General features: G+C 42.4%; 1 long non-coding RNA gene across 1 annotated transcript in view; it reads left to right on the forward strand.

Moving 5' to 3' along the window:
• The window catches only part of LOC127574880 (uncharacterized), a 62,931-nt gene extending 47,085 nt beyond the window's left edge, over nucleotides 1–15,846 (forward strand). The window contains exon 3 of the long non-coding RNA XR_007956970.1: nucleotides 15,289–15,846. This is a non-coding gene — a long non-coding RNA (uncharacterized LOC127574880). The remainder of the gene's footprint in view (nucleotides 1–15,288) is intronic.
• Nucleotides 15,847–18,220: the final 2,374 nt, after the last annotated feature.

Here is an 18,220-nt window from a genome sequence, read left to right on the forward strand (position 1 = left end):
TTCTGCACTATCTACAGCACCTCCAACCTTCATGTTATCTGCAAACTTACAAACCCACCCCTCTACTTCCTCATCCAAGTCAATTTTATACACACACACACATATATCAAAGAGCAGAGGTCCCACAACAACCTTGTGGAACACCACTAGTCACTGACCTCCAGGAAGAATATGCTCCATCTACTACCGCTCTCTGCCTTCTGTGGGCAAGCCAATTCCAAATTCATGCAGCCAAGTCTCTATGGATCCCAAGTCCCTATGGATCCCATGTCTCATGATTTTCTGGATGAACCTACCATGGGGAACCTTGTCAAACACCTTACTAAAATCCACATGTACACTACATTCACCACCCTACCTTCATCAATTTGTTTTGTTACCTCCTTGAAAAACTCAATTAGGCTCGTGAGGCACAATCTACCCCTCTCAAAGCCATGCTGACTATTCTTAATAAGATTATGCTTCTCCAAATGCTCATAAATCCTGTTCCTAAGAATCCTTTCCAATAGTTTGCCTACCACTGACACAAGACTCACTGGTCTACAATTCCCAGGATTATCCTATTACCTTTCTTGAACAAGGGAACAACATTTGCCATCTTCCAATCCTCTGATACCACTTGTGGCCAGGGAGGATGCAAAGATCATCATCAACACCCCAGTAATCTCTTCCCTCACTTCTTGTAGTAACTTGAGTATATCATTTCCAGCCCCAGGGACTTATCTATCCTAATGTTTTTCAGAAGCTCCAACGTTGCCTCTTTCTTAACCTCAGCATGCTCCAGCACATTAGCCTGCTCTATGCTGACCTCACATTTGTCAAAGTCCCTCTCCCTGGTGAATACCGAAGCAAAGTATTCATCAAGGACCTCCACTACCACCTCTATCTCCAGGCATGTTTCCCCCACATCTCCAAGTGGTTCTGCCCTCACTCCAGTCATCATCCTCCTGTTCTTCATGTAGGTGTAGAACACCTTAGGGTTTTCCTTAATCCTACTCACCAAGGCCCTCTCATATCCCCTTCAAGCTCTCCCAAGTTCCTCCTTAAGCTCCTTCCTGGCAACCTTATAACTTTCAAGAGCCCTGTCTGATTTTTACTTCCTAAACCTTAAGTATGCTTCCTTCTTTTTCTTGACTAAATGTTTCACCTCTCTTGTCAACTATGGTTCCTTCACCCTACCATCCTTTCCCAGTCTCAGTGGGACAAGCCTATCCAGAACCCCATGCGAGTGGTCCCTAAACAACCTCCACATTTCTGCTGTGCATCTCCCTGAGAACATCTGTTTCCAATTTACACTGCCAGGTTCTCTTAATACCATTGTAATTAGCCATCCCCCAATTGAAAGCTTTCCCATATTGCCTGCTCCTATCCTTGTCCATGGCTATGCTAAAGGTTAGGGAGTTGTGGTCATTATCTCCAAAATGCTCACCCACTGAGAAGTCTGTCACCAGACCAGTTCATTGCCTAGTACTAGATCCAATGTGGCCTCTCCTCCAGTCAGCCTGTCCACATACTATGTCAGGAATCCTTCCTGGACACACCTATCAAATTCCGCCCCATCTAAACCTTTTGCATTAAGGAGGTACCAATCAATATTAGGGAACTTGAAGTTTCCCATGACAATAACCCTGTTATTATTTCACCTTTTCAAAATCTGCTGACTTATCTGCTCCTCAGTGTCCTGGTTGCTATTGGAGGGCCTATAGAATACTCCCAAACGAGTGATTGCTCCCTTCCCGTTTCTGACTTCCACCTACACTGACTTAGTAGATGATCCCTCCATGACATCTTTCATTTCTACAGCTGTGATACTATCCCTGATTAGCAATGCCACTCCCACTCCCACCTCTCTTACCTCCCTCCCTATCCCTTTTGAAACATCTAAACCCCAGATCATCAAGCAGCTAATCCTGCACTTGTGACAGCCAAGTCTCTGTAATGGCCACAACATTTTAATTCCACATACATTCATGCTCTCAGTTTATCACCCTTATTCTTAATAATCCTGGCATTAAAATAAACATATCTCAACCCATCCAACTGACTGCGTTTATGCCCTCTCCACTGCCTATCCTTCCTCAATGTCTCTGCACGTTGCATTTTCCTTTCCACCAACTGCTCCATCATCTGACCTAACACTGGTTTCCATCCCCCTGCCAACCTAGTTTAAACTCTCCCCAACAGCTCTAGCAAACCTGCCCGCAGGGACATTGGTCCCTCTCGAGTTCAGGTGTAACCTGTCCCTTTTGTTCAAGTCATACCTTCCCCAGAAGAGATCCCAATGATCCACAAATCTGAAACCATGTCCCCTGCACCAACTCCTCAGCCACACATTCATCTGCCATAACTTCCTATTCTCACCCTCACTGTCACAGGCAGCAATCCAGAGACTAGCACCCTTGATGTCCTGCTTTTTAGCTTCCTTCCTAACTCCCTATATTTGGTCTTTAGGACCTCATCCCTTTTCCTATTTATGTCATTGGTACCAATGTGTACCATGACTTCTGGCTGCTTACCCTCCCCCTTAAGAATGCTGTGGACTCAATCCAAGATGTCTCTGACCCTGGCACCAGGGAGGCAACATACCATCCAGGAGCCTTGTTCTTGTCCACAAAGTCTTGTCTGTTCCCCTAACCAATGAAACCCCTATCAATATCACACTCCTCTTCTCCTCCTTCACTTCTGAGCCACAGAGCCACTCAGTGCCAGAGGTCATCCCCCACAACAGTATCCAAAACAGTATACCTGTTATTGAGGGGAACAGCCACAGGGGTACCCTGCACTGACTGCCCATTCCCTCTCCTGACAGAAGCCCAGCTACCTGCAACCTAGATGTGACTGTCTCCCTGTAACTCCTGGTTATCAAGATCACAAGACAAGGGAGCAGAAGCAGGCCATTTGGCCCATTGAGTCTGCTCCAAGGAAAGGGGGGAAAAAAGAAATGAGAAATGGGGAATGGAGGGGGGAAACAAAAAAACAAACCTATTCTAATCCCAATTTCCAGCCTTATCCCCATAATCCCTTGATACCCTGACTATTTGGATATCTATCTATCTCCTCCTTGAACGCCCCCACTGATCTGGCCTCCACTGCTGTACGTGGTAAGGAGTTCCACAAATTCACCCCTCAGCCTCCTGAATAATCCAGGGTTCATCTAGCTCCAGTTCCTTAACACTATCTGTAAGGAGCTGCAGCTGGATGGACTTCTCACCGGTATAGTTATCAGGGACACTGGAGATCTCCCTGACTTCCTACATCCTGCAAGAGGAACATACTACTGCTCTGACTGCCATTCCCACTGGTCTAACTGTGCAATAAGAAAGAAAGAGGCCTTACCTGAACCTCACCTTAGCCTCCGCTCACTGTAGCCTCTCAAACCAAAGCCTCGACACTTCTCTCATGTCAATTTCTCTCAGCACAGCTGCACACAAACCCTTACCTGTACCTTCTTACTGATGCCTTTTTTCCAAAAGAGCTGCTGTCACTCCACTTCTGCATCCCAAAGCCTCAACTCCACCCCTACTCCTCTTCTGTATCTCTCTCCACTCCTCCTCCCCAATTAGCCTATTAATTATTAACTAACAATTTGCAAATGTACCTCTTTTTGGGTCCTGTTCAGTGAAATTCACCAACAAGTCCTGGGACCTACCTCTTTTAAACACTCATGTCTCTCGGTCCAAGTCCCATCTCCTGCTCGGTGCAGAAGGATCTTGGGGTCCAAGTCCATAGCTCCCTGAAAGTGGTTGCACATTTTAATAGGGTAGTAAAGAAGGCATATGGCATGCTTACCTTTATTAGTCCAGCATGCTGCCTAGATTAGAGGGAATGTGCTATAAGGAGAGGTTGGACATACTAGGGTTGTTTTCTCTGGAGCAGCAGAGGCTAAGGTGAGGCCTGATAGTTGTTGATAAAATTATGAAAGACATAGGTAGACAGCCAGTATCTTTTTCCCAGGGTGGAAATGTCTAATACTAGAAGGCATGCATTTAAGGTGAGAGAGGGTAAGTTCAAATTAGATGTGTGGGGCAAGTTTGACAGAGTGGTGGGTGCCTGGAATGCACTGTCAGGGGTGGTAGTGGAGGCAAATACGATAGACATTTGAGGTTCTTAAATAGGCACATGAATGTGCGGAGAGTGGAGGGACTTGGACCACGTGCAGACAGAAGAGATTAGTTTAATTATGCGTCATTAGCTTAATTAGTTTGGCTCAACATCATGGGCTCCTCTGATGCAAGGAGAACAAACCCAGCTTTTTATAAGTCTCTTCTGTAATATCTTCAAAGTTTTCTTATTTTTCCTAAATTGTGGAGCCCAGAATTGGGCACAATAGTCTCATTGGAGTCAAACCAGTGTTTGTAAAAATATATCATGAGTACCTTGCTCTGTGTCTCCTTCTTTATTTATATAGCCCAGGATACCATGTACTTTTTAAATCATTTCCTTAATCTGCCCTGAAATATTACAATGAACAATGCATATATCACCAGATCTCTCTGCTCTATACCCCATTTAGAACTGTGCCCTTTATCTTATCTTGCCTATTCTCATTCTTCCAACCAAAATGTAACTCTTCACACTCCTCAGCAATACATTTCATCTGCTATTCTTCTGCCTACTCCACCACCCTGTCTTTGTCTCCTTGAAGTCTATCGCTATGCACTAGACACACCTCCAGATTTTATGCCAATAGCTGATTTGGAAAGTGTATCCTGGGCACACGCAGACCCAAGTCATTACTATATATTGAGAAAAACTGTAGCCCACTACTGACCCCTGGGAAACTCCATTGTACACTTCCTTCCAGTCAGTAAAATCAACTTTTCATGGCTACTGTTTTCTGCTATTTAGACAAGTTTCTAGCTATACAGCTACAAACCCTTTTAAATTATGGACTTTTATTCTTGATGAGAAGTCTATTATACGGCACTATATCAAATAAATAGTGCTTATATCAAAGTCAAAATTGGGTGCAATGGAAAACTTACTCGCAGCAACATCATAGGCACATAACATCAGATATGCAACATTCACAAGAAAACCATAAATTAAACATAAATTAAATATGATTTTTACAAGAGAACAAAATTAGAACAAAAAATATGCAGTCAGTTGTAGTGATCAAAGTGGTCATTGTGTTGCTAATCTGGGGTAGTTATTGGGGTTGGTTCAAGAACCAAATGATTGAGGGGAAGCAGCTGTTCTTGAACCTGGTGGTGTGGGACTTCAGGATTCTGTACCTCCTGCCTGATGGTAGCTGCAAGTAGATGGCATGGCCCAGATGGTGGGGGTCTTTGATAGATGTTGCCGCCTTGAAGCAGTGTATCATGTAGCTACTACTGATGGTGAGGAGGGATGCGCCAGTGACGTATATATAACATTGCCAACTGCATTCCCCTCATCTACTTTCTCTGTAACTACATCTTTATCAAGTTAGACATGACTTAACATTAACAAATCCATGCTGGTTTCTCTAATCAATCCATACTTGTCTAAGTGGCTGCTGATTCTGTGCCTGATTATTAGTTCTAGAACATTCTCCACTACTACGGTTAAAATGACAGGTGTAAAATTCCTAGGTTTATCCCGACAACTTTTGTCCCACTACATGTTCCAGGTCTCCCAGAACTGATTCCAATGCTCAGGATCTAAGCCCCCTACCTCCATAACACCAACACTCTGCACTTTCTCAGTCACACTTCTGTGCTATTCTCCTATTTATATATTCATTGATGTGGCACAAAGATTAATCTGGAGATTACCAACTCTTGAGGTCCTCCTTCTTAACCTCTCACCTAATTTGTTTAAAATCTGTCTGCCAGACCTCATCCATTTTTCTACCTAGTCATTGGTACCAATGTGGTCAATGGCCTCTAATTATTCACCCTCCTCCTCCAGTGATGTCCTGGCACTTGGGAAGCAGTGTACCATTCTGGAACCACATCTGCACCCTGTCTGCTCCACCAACCATTGAATCCCCTGCAACCCATCTCTTGACCTTTCTCTTCCCTCCCTGTACAACTGAGACATCCACAGGTCTGTGGTCTTGATTCTAGCTGCACTCCCAGATGCGCACCATCTCTCCCAGCATTACATAGAATTGAATACTGCTTAGAGAGTAAGGTGCTCCCAGGGATCTTATGAACTAGCTGTCTACTCTATTTTCCCCAACTACCTGTCAAGCATTCCCTCTCTACCTCCAATCCCTTGAGCTATAGAAAGACTCAGCCTCATGAATGGATCACAATTTGAACTCAAGCTCAGCTGTTGCTCAGTCTTCAAAAGCTAGAGCTTGAGTTCCTCTGGATGGTCGCTCTTCCTGTACCTGTTGTTGTCCCGGCCATGGGAAGCATCCCAAAGTTCCCATATGGGACTGGATGTGCACTTTACAGGTGGGAGGTGCTCTGCCATGCTTCTGTGTTTTACATTGACTTAATTAACAGATAAAGAATATACTTCAATTACTACCTATTTTGATTAGCCGGAACAAGATTTAAAAAAAAAAATTCCCTAATTCTTCATTTAAAACAAATACATATTTAAATTGACCAGAACTCTCTTCCACACATTCCTTTTAAATTCACAAGGACTCCGTTTCCTGCATTCATATTACTTACAGGGGAGCTGTCTCCCAACCTCCTTTCACCCACTAAGGCTCTATTTCTGGTGTTCCATTGACTTTCTGGAATTCCTCTCTAGAATTCCTCTCTCTTGCCTTCCTTTCTGATCTTGTACTTTTAACAACACAGAAGGAGGGGCTTTGGCCCATCAGGTCCATGCTGACTCCTAGCAGAGCCAATTTTTTGTATGGAAAGAATGGAACATATACATATTAAAATAGAAGCTAAATATCATAAATACCAATGTATAAAGGGATTTTAATTTTAAATTGAAATATTTATACAAGTAAATGAGAAAATACTTAAACTTATATTTTGAAAAAGTTATGTAAGTAAATTAGAATATGTATAACATTGTTTTTATGTGTCTCTCATCTTCACACTTGCCTCCCCTCACCTTGCTCCACCTACAATTTCCCCTTTTTCCTCTTTTAACTCTCTCTCTGTCTGCCTCCTTCTATCATTCACCTGCTACTGTCTCCAAACTCCACACCTGCTCTCAAGTGCCACCTGGCACAACCTACCTGCCATTTTACACCTCTCAGTCCACCAATCACCTCAGACTCCTGTCTCACCCCTCCCTTTCTCCTCTTTATACTGGCCATCTCACCTCTCCACTCTCAGTCCTGATGCAGGGTTTCAACCCAAAATATTGACAATTCCTTTCCTCCCACAGATGCTGCTTGATCCGCTGAGCTCTTCCAGCAGATTGCTTGTTGTTCCAGATTCCAACATCTGTAATGTCCTGTGTCTCCATTATTTTTTTAGGACATTGCTTTTCAAGGCTTGAAGCAAATTTGGCTTGGAATGTCAATATGGCTCTTATTTGACTAACTGTAGGATTTTCAGGATATATTCCAAAGAATATGAAAATCATGTCAGTTCTGGTGATTTTCCTTGATTCCACTGGAAAAAAAGCTGCAGGCATCCTAGCTTGTCAAAGCAGATTAAATAAGTGAAAGCTTATTACGTGCATTAATTTTGCATTTCCTGTGTGTGACACAATATTGGTAACAATGCACAAGTGGAGCGTCTAGCCTTTGAGAAAGACTTCATGCTGTGAGTGAATGATAACTTTACTCTCAGGATTCAAAACTCACATATATGGTCCCTTTGGTATCCCTCAAGCATGAATAGCATTATTGCAGTGGCTATCGTGAGTGAACTTTGTCATCTTAAAGGTACATAAAAAATATCATGTGGTTGATTCACTTCTTTAACACTACCTTCAGAAGGATTACTAAGCCACATCTTACATCATTGGCTGTGGCCATCAAGTCACAACAACTCTCAATATTTTTCATGTCTGACTCTTCATATAGCGGTCATCTACCATACACGTTGTCCTCCGCTGTATCAAGGAAGTTGCAGATGCATTGCTTGTCAAGGCCAATGTCTCGCAGATTAGAGGAACAGCACCTCATATTCTATCTTGGTAGTCTCCAACCTGATGGCATCAACATCAGTTTCTCTAATTTCTGGTAACCACTCCCCTCTGTCCCTTCCCTTTTTTCCTTATCCCACTGGCCCCATCACCTCATCTCTTTTCCCTTCACCACCCTCTCCATCTGCTCAGCACCCACACATTCGTCCCTCCGGTTCCCCTCCCCACCTTCTTCCCTTTATTTTATGGTCCACTGTTCTCTCCTATCAGATTCCATCTTCTTCAGCCCTTTGTCACTTCCACCTATCACCTCCAAGCTTCTTACATCATTCTCACTCTCCTCCCTCTTTCTCCCCCCCCCCCCCCCACAATCTGCCTATCACCCACTAGCTCTTGCTTCATCCCTTCCCCCCACCTTTTTATACTGGCTTCTCCCCTCTTTCTTACCGGTGCTGATGAAGGGTCTTGACCTGAAATGTCAACTGCCCATTTCCCTCCATAGATGCTGCCTGACCTCCTGAGTTCCTTCAGTGCCTTTGTGTGTTGCGCCAATGTCTTTATTAGCTTTTCAGAGAACTATGGGAATCAACAGCAATTTATTGCAGCACAGTGGCACAGCTAGTAGAGTTTTTGCCTCAGTGCCAGAGACTGTATTGTGGAGGGTTGTGGCTGTCACATGACAGCACTGCCCATTACCTGGTCAGAAGACACACCACTGCCAATCAAGGTTTGGCCCCACCCCACCCATCAGCACATGGCTGACTATTGGTCCCTTTAAGTACCTTTGTACTTGGCCTTGGGCCATTGGCCTTTGTAAATTACCTGGGCTGGACCCCTCCAGCACTATAAAGGGCGCCACATGTGCTCAGCTCTTCCTCTTTGCGACCTTCAAGGGACTACCCTGCTTTACTCCAGGCCGAGTACCGTGGAGCGGCGCTGGAGAAATGTTAATGGGTAGTAGGTGGTCAGTGTGGACTCGGTGGATGGAAGAGCCTGTTTCCATGCTGTATCTCTCTATGAATCCTTAACAGGAGAGGGACCCCCATTGGTGAGGTGTGCACTGCTTAAGGGTTGGGAGTGTTTTAGTTAGTGTTCCTAGTAGCAGAGAGCCGTGCCTGCACTGAGTCAAGGGGTGGTGGGTATCATTGCTTTTCCTTGATTGTATGTACCTGGTTTGTGTGTGTATTTTACCCCCATTGTGATTTTCCCACACTCGCTTTAAACCATGCGCGTGTGTGTGTGTTACTCCCGTTACCCTCTTCCCTGCTCGTCTTTTGTAAGTAAATCATTTACTGCCAGACTGTGTTCAGAGTCCTCGCCTTTTGAGACCCTGAATCTGTTTCACAACAGAGACCTAGGGTCAATCTTGACTTTTGGCGATCTCTGTATGGAGTTTGCATGTTCTCCCAGTGACAGCATGGATTTCCCCCATGTGTGCCAGTTTCCTCCCATATCCCAAAGATACGTGGGTCAGTAGGTTAATTGGCACAGTAAATTGACCCTGGTGTGTAGATGAGTGGCAGGATTTGGGGGGAGTTGATAGAATGTGGGGACAGTGGGATTAATGTTAATGGGTAGTAGATGGTCAGCATGGACTCGGTGGATGGAAGAGCCTGTTTCCATGCTGTATCTCTCTGATTTCTTAACAGGAGAGGGACCCCCACTTGTTCAAATGTGAACTTCTATCCCCAAGTTTCCTTTTCATCATTCAGCAGATTTTAAGTGACTATCGGAACCACATCCAGAAGCAGACCAAACACATCCCTATCCCCTCATCATTATTTATTCAATTTTAGGTGAATACTTTCTGTGTGAGTAGGAATACATTTTTCAGACTACCTGCTGACAGCAACAGTATCTATTATTTCAACTACCTAGTTGTAGTATGAAAGGCCAGGGGTCAGATGACAGTGACAACACTACTGACCCCCATGTTCGGATTATAGCATTGCCTATCAGGTCGGAAGCTATGCCACTGTCAATCGGGTCCATCTCCGCCCCATTAGGTAAACACCTTTGTCTTGCTGGACCACTCGAATTGGCCTGTTTAAAACACCTTTGTCCTTGCTGGGCTACCCAGCCCCCCAGCAGCATAAAAGTGCTGCATGTTTGGTTTTTCTTTCTTTTTCTGTGTCCAAGGATGTTGAGGTAAGCTGTGCACTACTTCAGGGCAGTTAGTTAAGGACTCCCGAGACCAAAGAGCCAATGTTTGTCCAGAATCAGGGTGTCCAAACATTGTATAGTTTATTCCTTGATCATTTGTACCCAGTTATTGTGTGTGTGTGAACCTTACCCTCTGTCGCGATTTCCCTCCACATTCATGATCTCATGCTTGCGAGTGTGCATCTGTTCAAGTGTGCATCTGTTCCCATTCATTCTGTCCTGCGTTTGTCTTTGTTAATAAACCATTTTTAAATTACAAAGACTGTGTGTCCAGACCTTTATCTTTAAGATACCAAAAGAACCTTTCTCACAACACTAGTGACACAGCTATATGAAAATAATACAGATATTCCTGCTTGCCTTACTCATCTGTGTGAAAACTTTGTCCCTGTGCAGTTTATGTTGATCTCAATCAATGTAGTGGTACACATTCTTTTCCTTTCTGGATTACTGTTGAATATCTTATTGTTGAGGCAAATTTTAGGAATTCATGATTTAAGAAGCTTATTTCCTTCATGCGGTATGTTTGTTTAATTCCTGACAGCATTTATTTTATTGTAAGCAACTTCAGAACCACCTTCTCTTCACTGGGAATTTCCTGAATTCATTTCTATGTTCTGCATTTTCAACCGCAACTTGACATATTTTGGCAAAACAGGTGTAAACCTTTATTTATCGCAATGTTCTTGAAATATGCTCAGTACTTAAGGCTGTTGTCTTTCAGTTTGTCAGCTATCCCTGAAGTACAAGGAGAGATATTCAAGAGTGCTGAATAGTGCACACTGTAATCACAATGTGTTAATGACACCTGCCAGATTGACCCAGCATAGGTCTGAATGAAGTTCATATTCACATCTCATTACATGTGCAACATCTAACCAACATCAACTGCATTGATTAGCCAACTGGTATATACTGTATATTTCTGGGATGTAATTTTTTGGAGCCATTAGCACCAGTTAGTGCTATCAGGGACTGATTGAAACCATGACTACTAATCCTAAAGGAAAAGTGCTTATTACCTCCATCCACTGGCAGAAGCTATTGCACAACCTGAGCAGAGAAGAAACGAGAAAGGGCTTCTTAGTTTTTGATGTCTTGTGGCAGAGAGGAGAGAGAGCTCCTCTATGCCCAGTGACCAACAAAGCTCTCCATTTCAAAGTGCATTAGTTACCCCACCTCCTCCTCACATCAGTATTTGTCAGCTTTCCCTCATTCTCAGTAATGTGACCACAGGAGACACCTTACAAAGACACATTGCAACACTGTTACTTACACATTCTATCTATCTTGAAGAAAATGGCTTCACACACTTGCTCCAAGCTACAACAGATAGTGCCTGGGATTCCACTCAGCATCCATCATCCTGGTTGGATTTGCTGTTATAAACCCGAGTAGAGAGCCTCTATCTCTGTTAGAATCTCCCTGTGATGAGCTGGAAGGTTACAGTGGTGATTACTGACACAGATAACATGGGCGTATCTTAGCTCTGTGCATAGAATGGTTCCTGCAACAGGTGTTAGATATTAGTGACCTTCTCTCTGGTGAATCTTAGCTTGCAGGCAAATTGCTGTTCTCTAAGGTGGACATGAGACTAATCTTCACAAAATGCTGGGAAGGAAAGGCTCTTCCAGTGAGAATTCACTTTCTCCTCCTTCACCTTCTTTCTGGGACTTCTCCTGCTGCTCATGGTCATGATGAGGCCCAGTTAGACTATAACCAAATCTCCTATGGAATCTACAGAGACAGAGTGCTCTTCCTATCCCAAAATGGGATATTTGGTTGTGGTCAGACTGAGAAAAGGTAATACAGCAGATTCAGGCAAAACTCCCACCATCATCCTCAATAATTAAAGATCACATTGGTAATCACTTACAGGTAATTAAGGATCACTTTGCATCGCACAGATGGAATGTGGGAGGGGCAATGTGGCAATATTCTAATAAAAATGGTCTTCCATGAGTGTATTAACTGGGATGACATGCCATAACTTTGGTAAAGTTGGGATCAAATCAACATTGCATGGCTATTGACAAAACCAAATGTCTGCTCTACATACTTCCCTTGCACTGCATAATTTGAGAAAGGACAAGAGGCATGTTGTAATTGTGTGATCGCAGTTCACTATTGAAATTCTGACTATGTTGACACCCATACAGCCAAAGAAATTGGTAAAACTTGAGCCAATTACCAGGCCATGGTACTTTTCACCAAAGTTTCTACTGACTAACTTTGGTGAAAACCATAAGATATTAATCCTAGTCAATTATTCTGATTTGAACTGTGGGAAATATACTATAAATCCTATGAATTATCTCTGCTGATAACTGCAAGTTACAGAGGCCAGTTGAGCTGAGTTCTGAAACTACAAGAGATGCATGCCTGGTTTTCCAATCAACCTTGGGCCAGATCAGCTGACCCACTAATCTCCATTTCAAATTAGAAGGTGGGTGGCTCAGCAGCTACAAACCTCCCATCAAGCCAGTCACTTGATGCAGCACTGAGCTCTATGATCTCAGAGTTTCAGTAAAACCTCTCGGCCCTTGTGTCATTACACTATACCTGTTTTTGACAATACTGTCTGGCCAAACTGTTATCCCAATTTTAAGTTCCCACTCCTGCCTGCTGCAAGATCATACAGTGCCACAGATTAATTCTGTTAAAACGCATTTATTAGCAGTATACTGCCAGGGAGAACTCTTCTGACTCTCATGTAGAGTCTTATCTGAGGTCGCTACAATACAGAGGGGCAGACAATAATTTATACAGTCCTTGTCGCACACTTAAACAATGCGGCTCCACAAGTTTCGATCAGGCTCCTGAGATTCAAAGACAGACATCGCACTCATTGTTCAGTATAATTGATTTACAATCAAGAGATTCAAAGACAGGTATCACACTCATTGTTTAGGACAAACCTCACACTTACTGTTTAATACAACCATCACCCTTATTGTTTAGTATAATTGGCTTGCAATCAAGTTCTGGACACAGTAATTACCACCTAGTCCTGAGTCAGGGGTTTGCTTGCATGGTATTTTTTTAATTAGTTATATGTACAGTCACAATTTCTTAACCCTTTACTTCCTCATCTGGACTAATGTTTTGTCTGAGAACCTTTGCTCTTTCTTTACCTTTTGGACAATATGGCCCTTCATTTTATGGGGAGTGACATTGCTTTAAAATTTTGTGGATTAGAACATATGGGCTGTATTCCACTGGGAATACAATAACATTTACATCAGTTATAAAAAATAAGAATACATTAGAAGATTTCCTATTGCTTGAGTAAAAACCAATATGTTCGTAGAAATAAAGGGTCTTAAGAAATAGAAATGGAGGATGGGTTAGAATCACCACTGAAAAGATTCAAGAGGAAGTTTATAAGAAATTCAAAAGGAAATATTGAAGCAATCTGTGATTAATTCTTGGGAAATAAATAGGCCAATTTTCCTGTTCCTGTGTCAAGATCTGTACGTTGACAGATTAGATGTCTAGGCTGCACTCAAGGCAATTGCATGTGGAGGAACAATTGACTCAATGCTAAGGGATACCAATGAGCAGCTAATGATTTGGAGGCAGGCTGCTGCCTCACAGCTCCATTGACACTGGTTCAGTCCTGACGTCTGCTATCTGTGTGGAGTTTGCACATTTTCCTTATGACTGTGTGGGTTTCCTTCGGGTGCTCTGCTTTCCTCCAACATTCTAAAGATATGCGGGTTGGTAGGTTAATTGGCCACTGTAAATTATCCCCAATATATAGGTGAGTGATAGAATCTGAGGGGAGAATAAAATGGAATTAGTGTAAATGGGTGCTTGATGATGGGCTGAAGGGCCTATTTTCCTGCTGTATGATTCTATGATTCTACACCCAATAATGTTGCAAATGCTCTGCTATTGTACCTTATTAGGCATTTTGAAGGTGGTGTTCATAACTAGGTTAGATTTTGGATGGTTATGTAAAAAGAATAAAGATAGATATGAGCAAAAGTTCTGAAATGGTGCAAGGCCATTTTTTTTCAAGCTAACATGAACTGGAATTAATTGCTTCAAATAAGTATTGGAGCAGCAGGAGTCTTTCAAAGGGGATATAGTGAGGTTTCTGTATAGAATCATTTGTGCTAAGAAAAAGTCAATGGAACAAAATTTCAGAAGTAAAGTACAATGTACAATGTTCACACATTCTTGCCAGTTCCCAAGGAAGAAATTCTGCTCTGTGCTCTTTCCACCCTTTTAAAAAATAGTTTGTGTGTTGTCTTGTTTTTCCTCCTTGGCTTTACTAATGGAATTTAATTTGCTGGTGTGAAGATCTAGCAAAATATTAATGGAGAGTGTCGATAATACTTGGTGATGAGGAGAGAGATGTATAGTTTATCAAAAGATCATGAAAGATTTCAATTAAGAATGAACTGGAAATAAAAATTTATCTCTGGTTGTAACTGAACAAAGTTCACTGCATTTCTTTCATACCTTGATGCTGTCTTTTTAGAACTTATTAAAGCCTATTCCCCATTACGTTTGTCTAGATGTCCTGTGAAGAACAAATGAATTTTGCTACATCACATTTATATTCAATTCTTTCTTCTCATTTATGTTCTCTGAGGTTGTTTCATGAAATACTCTTTATTAGTTTATATCCATTTCATGCATAATTGATTCATAAAATCCCTCATAGATACAGAATATTATCAACTGCATGAAACTGATGATGAGACTAGAAATGAATGAATTAATCTCTTTGCGATATAATTTGGTCAAATTTCTTTATCTTTAGATTAATGAACCAAAGGTTTACGAAAGTCAATACAAAGTTATGGGTAGAAAAACATGCCTCCATTATTTATTTGCACACTTGTGAATTAACAATGGTTAGGCATTATCTGACTGGCGACTGTTTAATGTTTCAGGGGTACTCATTTGATCTGTAATATTCAATGAACCATAAAACTTATGAAAGCTGCAAGGTTCCCAAATGCCTCAATACAACATAACACTGAATATTCTCCTGCCTATTCATAATTCACAAGTTACCCATGTGTTGTATCTTATTATATGAGGCATAGAGCTATATTTATCCAGCAACATTTTATGGGATTAATCTTTTCTCTCTTTTACATGCATTAGAATCAGAGTAATTCAGTGAATCAACATGCTTGCAGGTTACGAAGAGGAGGATTTCACCCAGACCATAAAGAAAAGGAGGATTTCACCCAGACCCACGAGATAAAACTCCCATAATCACTGATCCTACCCAATTTGTCCACTAAGTCCAGCCCTGCCCTCTCATGAAGTCAGATGAATTGACACCTCGTGCTTGTTTCCTATCTTGACTGCCAGGTTTAATCTGGCTGACTGCTGGCAGGCATCCTGCTGAAAAGTATTTAAGATTTATGCAGGAGTAAATTCCTGCAGGACACCAGCAAAAATCATATGCCTGGATTTTCCTTCCGATAGTTCTCCCTTCCGTACTTGGATTTGAAGAAGCATCAGAGCTCATGGTCAACAACGTTAAAGCAGCAGAGAACCTACAAGAATAGGGTTTTCCATCCTCAATCAGTTACCAATTAAGCTTCGAGACACAAAAAATTTTGCAGATGCTGTATGTATCTGGGGCAATACATATAAAGTGCTGGAGGAACTCAGCAGGTCAGGCAGCATCCATGGAGGGAAATAAACAGTCGACACTTCCAGCTGAGACCCTTATCAGGAAAGGAAGAGGGCAGAAGCCAGAATAAGAAGATGGGGGCAGGGGGAAGTGCACACGCAGGCAGGGGATAGGTGAGATTATGTGATGGGTGAGTCCAGGTGAGAGGGGGAACGTAGTGGGTGCAGGAGGGGGAGAAGACGTAATAAGCTGAGAGGTGATAGGTAGAAGAGGCCGAGGGCTGAAGAAGGAGGAATCCGGTAGGAGAGGGCAGTGGTCCATGGAATAAAGGATGGGGGAGGGGAGGAGAGGAGATGGGCAGGCCATCAAGGCAGGGGAAGGGAGCCATGGGAATAAGGGAAGACAAAGAAGTGGGGTTGGCGGGGGGGGGGGGGGGGGGGGGGGGGGCGGGAGTGAAAGAAAAAGAAGGGGTGGGGGGTTTACCGGAAGTTAGAGAGATCAATGTTGAGGCCATCAGGTTGGAGACTCCCAAGGCGGAATATGAGGTGTTCCTCCAACCTTTTATGTATTGCACCAATTAAGCTTCACTTTTTTAAAAACAATAAAGATTCTAGTTTCCTTGCTGGCTAATCATATTTGTACATTTTATTCTGTCACAAATGAATTTGGTTCCATTTACTAGAACTCATTTCATTGAATACATGTACAAAAATCATAGTGCAGTGATAATGGGGAACTTCATCTCTCCAAATATAGACTGACATAAGCAAGAAAATAAGAAGCAAAGAGGGGAGGAGTTTCTCAGGTGTGTTCAGTATCTTTCTGGCCCAACAAGGAAGACAATGTGGCTACACTTGATTCTTGGAAATGATCAATGGGAAAAAATCTGGAAAACTGTGATCATGAAGTTCAGAAAAGCCATGAAACGGGATGGACCACTCCAAGGTTAAAATAGTCACTTAGAGAAGGGTCAGTTTTAATGAGTTGAGAACAGACCTGAACCAGAAAATTCAAATCAAAGCTTGGCAAAACTGTAATCAAACAATGAGAGTCACTTAAAGTGGAAACATTTCAGTTACAGCTTGGTTGTCTTCCCATGAGGAGAAGGGGAGGTGAATTAAAGCCAGAGCTCTCTGGATGATCAAAAAGATAAAGACTAACACAGAGCAGAACAAAAGTATATGGCAGTTGTCAAGTTGTTTACAGATTACAGTAAGTTTAAAGAGGAAACAAAAAAAATAAGAGTGGCGAATGGAAAGCTTAATAAAATATCCAAGAGAATCCAAAACTATTCCATAGGTGAGTGTACAGAAAGAAAGTTATGAGAAGAGAGATGCAGCTGAGCAGAGATTGAAAAGGACGTTTACTTATGGAGGCAGTGGACATGGCTGACAGACAAATGAATCCTTTACAACAGTCTTTAGCAGAGAAGTTGCTGCTGGGAGTCTCAACAAAAGAAGATGTCATTGATATCTGGATGGTGTAAGAATTTATGAATAGGGGGTACTAGAAAGACTAGCGGCACTTAAAGCTGGTAAATCACCTGGGCCAGTTTGAATGCATCCTTGCTTGATGAGAAAAGAAAGGGAACAAACTGCAGAGGCCCTCAGTAAAATTTTCCAAACATCTAAAGGTTCAGGGTTGGTCTCTGAGGCCTGAAAAATTGCAGATGTTATACCCTTGCTCAAAAAAGGGATAAATCCAGTAAAAACATAGCAGTCAGTTAAACATTGGTTGTGGAGAAATAGTGATCAGGGACAGCATTATTGGTCACATGGACAAGCGTGGATTGATTAGAGAAAGCTTGCATAGATTTGTTAAAGGTAAATAATGCCTAACTGATTTTTTTTAGGGCAGGCACGGTAGTGTGGCGGTTAGCGTAACACTATCACAGAGCCAGTGACCCTGGTTCAATTCCCGCAATTGTCTGTAATGAGTTTGTACGTTCTCTCTGTGTCTGTGTGGGTTTCCTCTGGGTGCTCTGGTTTCCTCCCACATTCCAAAGACATACGAGTTAGGAAGTTGTGGGCATTGTATGTTGGCACCAGAAGCGTGGCGACACTTATAGGCTGCCCCCAGAGCACTCTACACAAAGATGCATTTCACTCTGTGTTTTGATGTACATGTGACTAATAAATATTTCTTATCTTAAATAGGTGAGAGAAATGCAGTTGATGTACTATTATGCACATCCAAACAGCATTTGATATGGTGCCACATAAAAGGCTTGTCATCAAGATTAAGGGACGTGGAATAAGAAAGGTCTGAAGCAGTATGGAAAAAAAATTGACCAGGTAACAGGAAACAGAGAGTAGTGGTGAAAGTTTGTTTTATGGACTACAGAGAAGTGTACAGTGAAATATCCCAGGGGTTGGAACTACGACCCACTGCTTTTATTAATACATACATTTATGATTTGAACAGGGCACAATTTCCAATTTTTCAGATGAC

Source organism: Pristis pectinata, chromosome 10 (genome assembly GCF_009764475.1).
Source record: "Pristis pectinata isolate sPriPec2 chromosome 10, sPriPec2.1.pri, whole genome shotgun sequence".
In the NCBI taxonomy this organism is placed as follows: Eukaryota; Metazoa; Chordata; class Chondrichthyes; order Rhinopristiformes; family Pristidae; genus Pristis; species Pristis pectinata.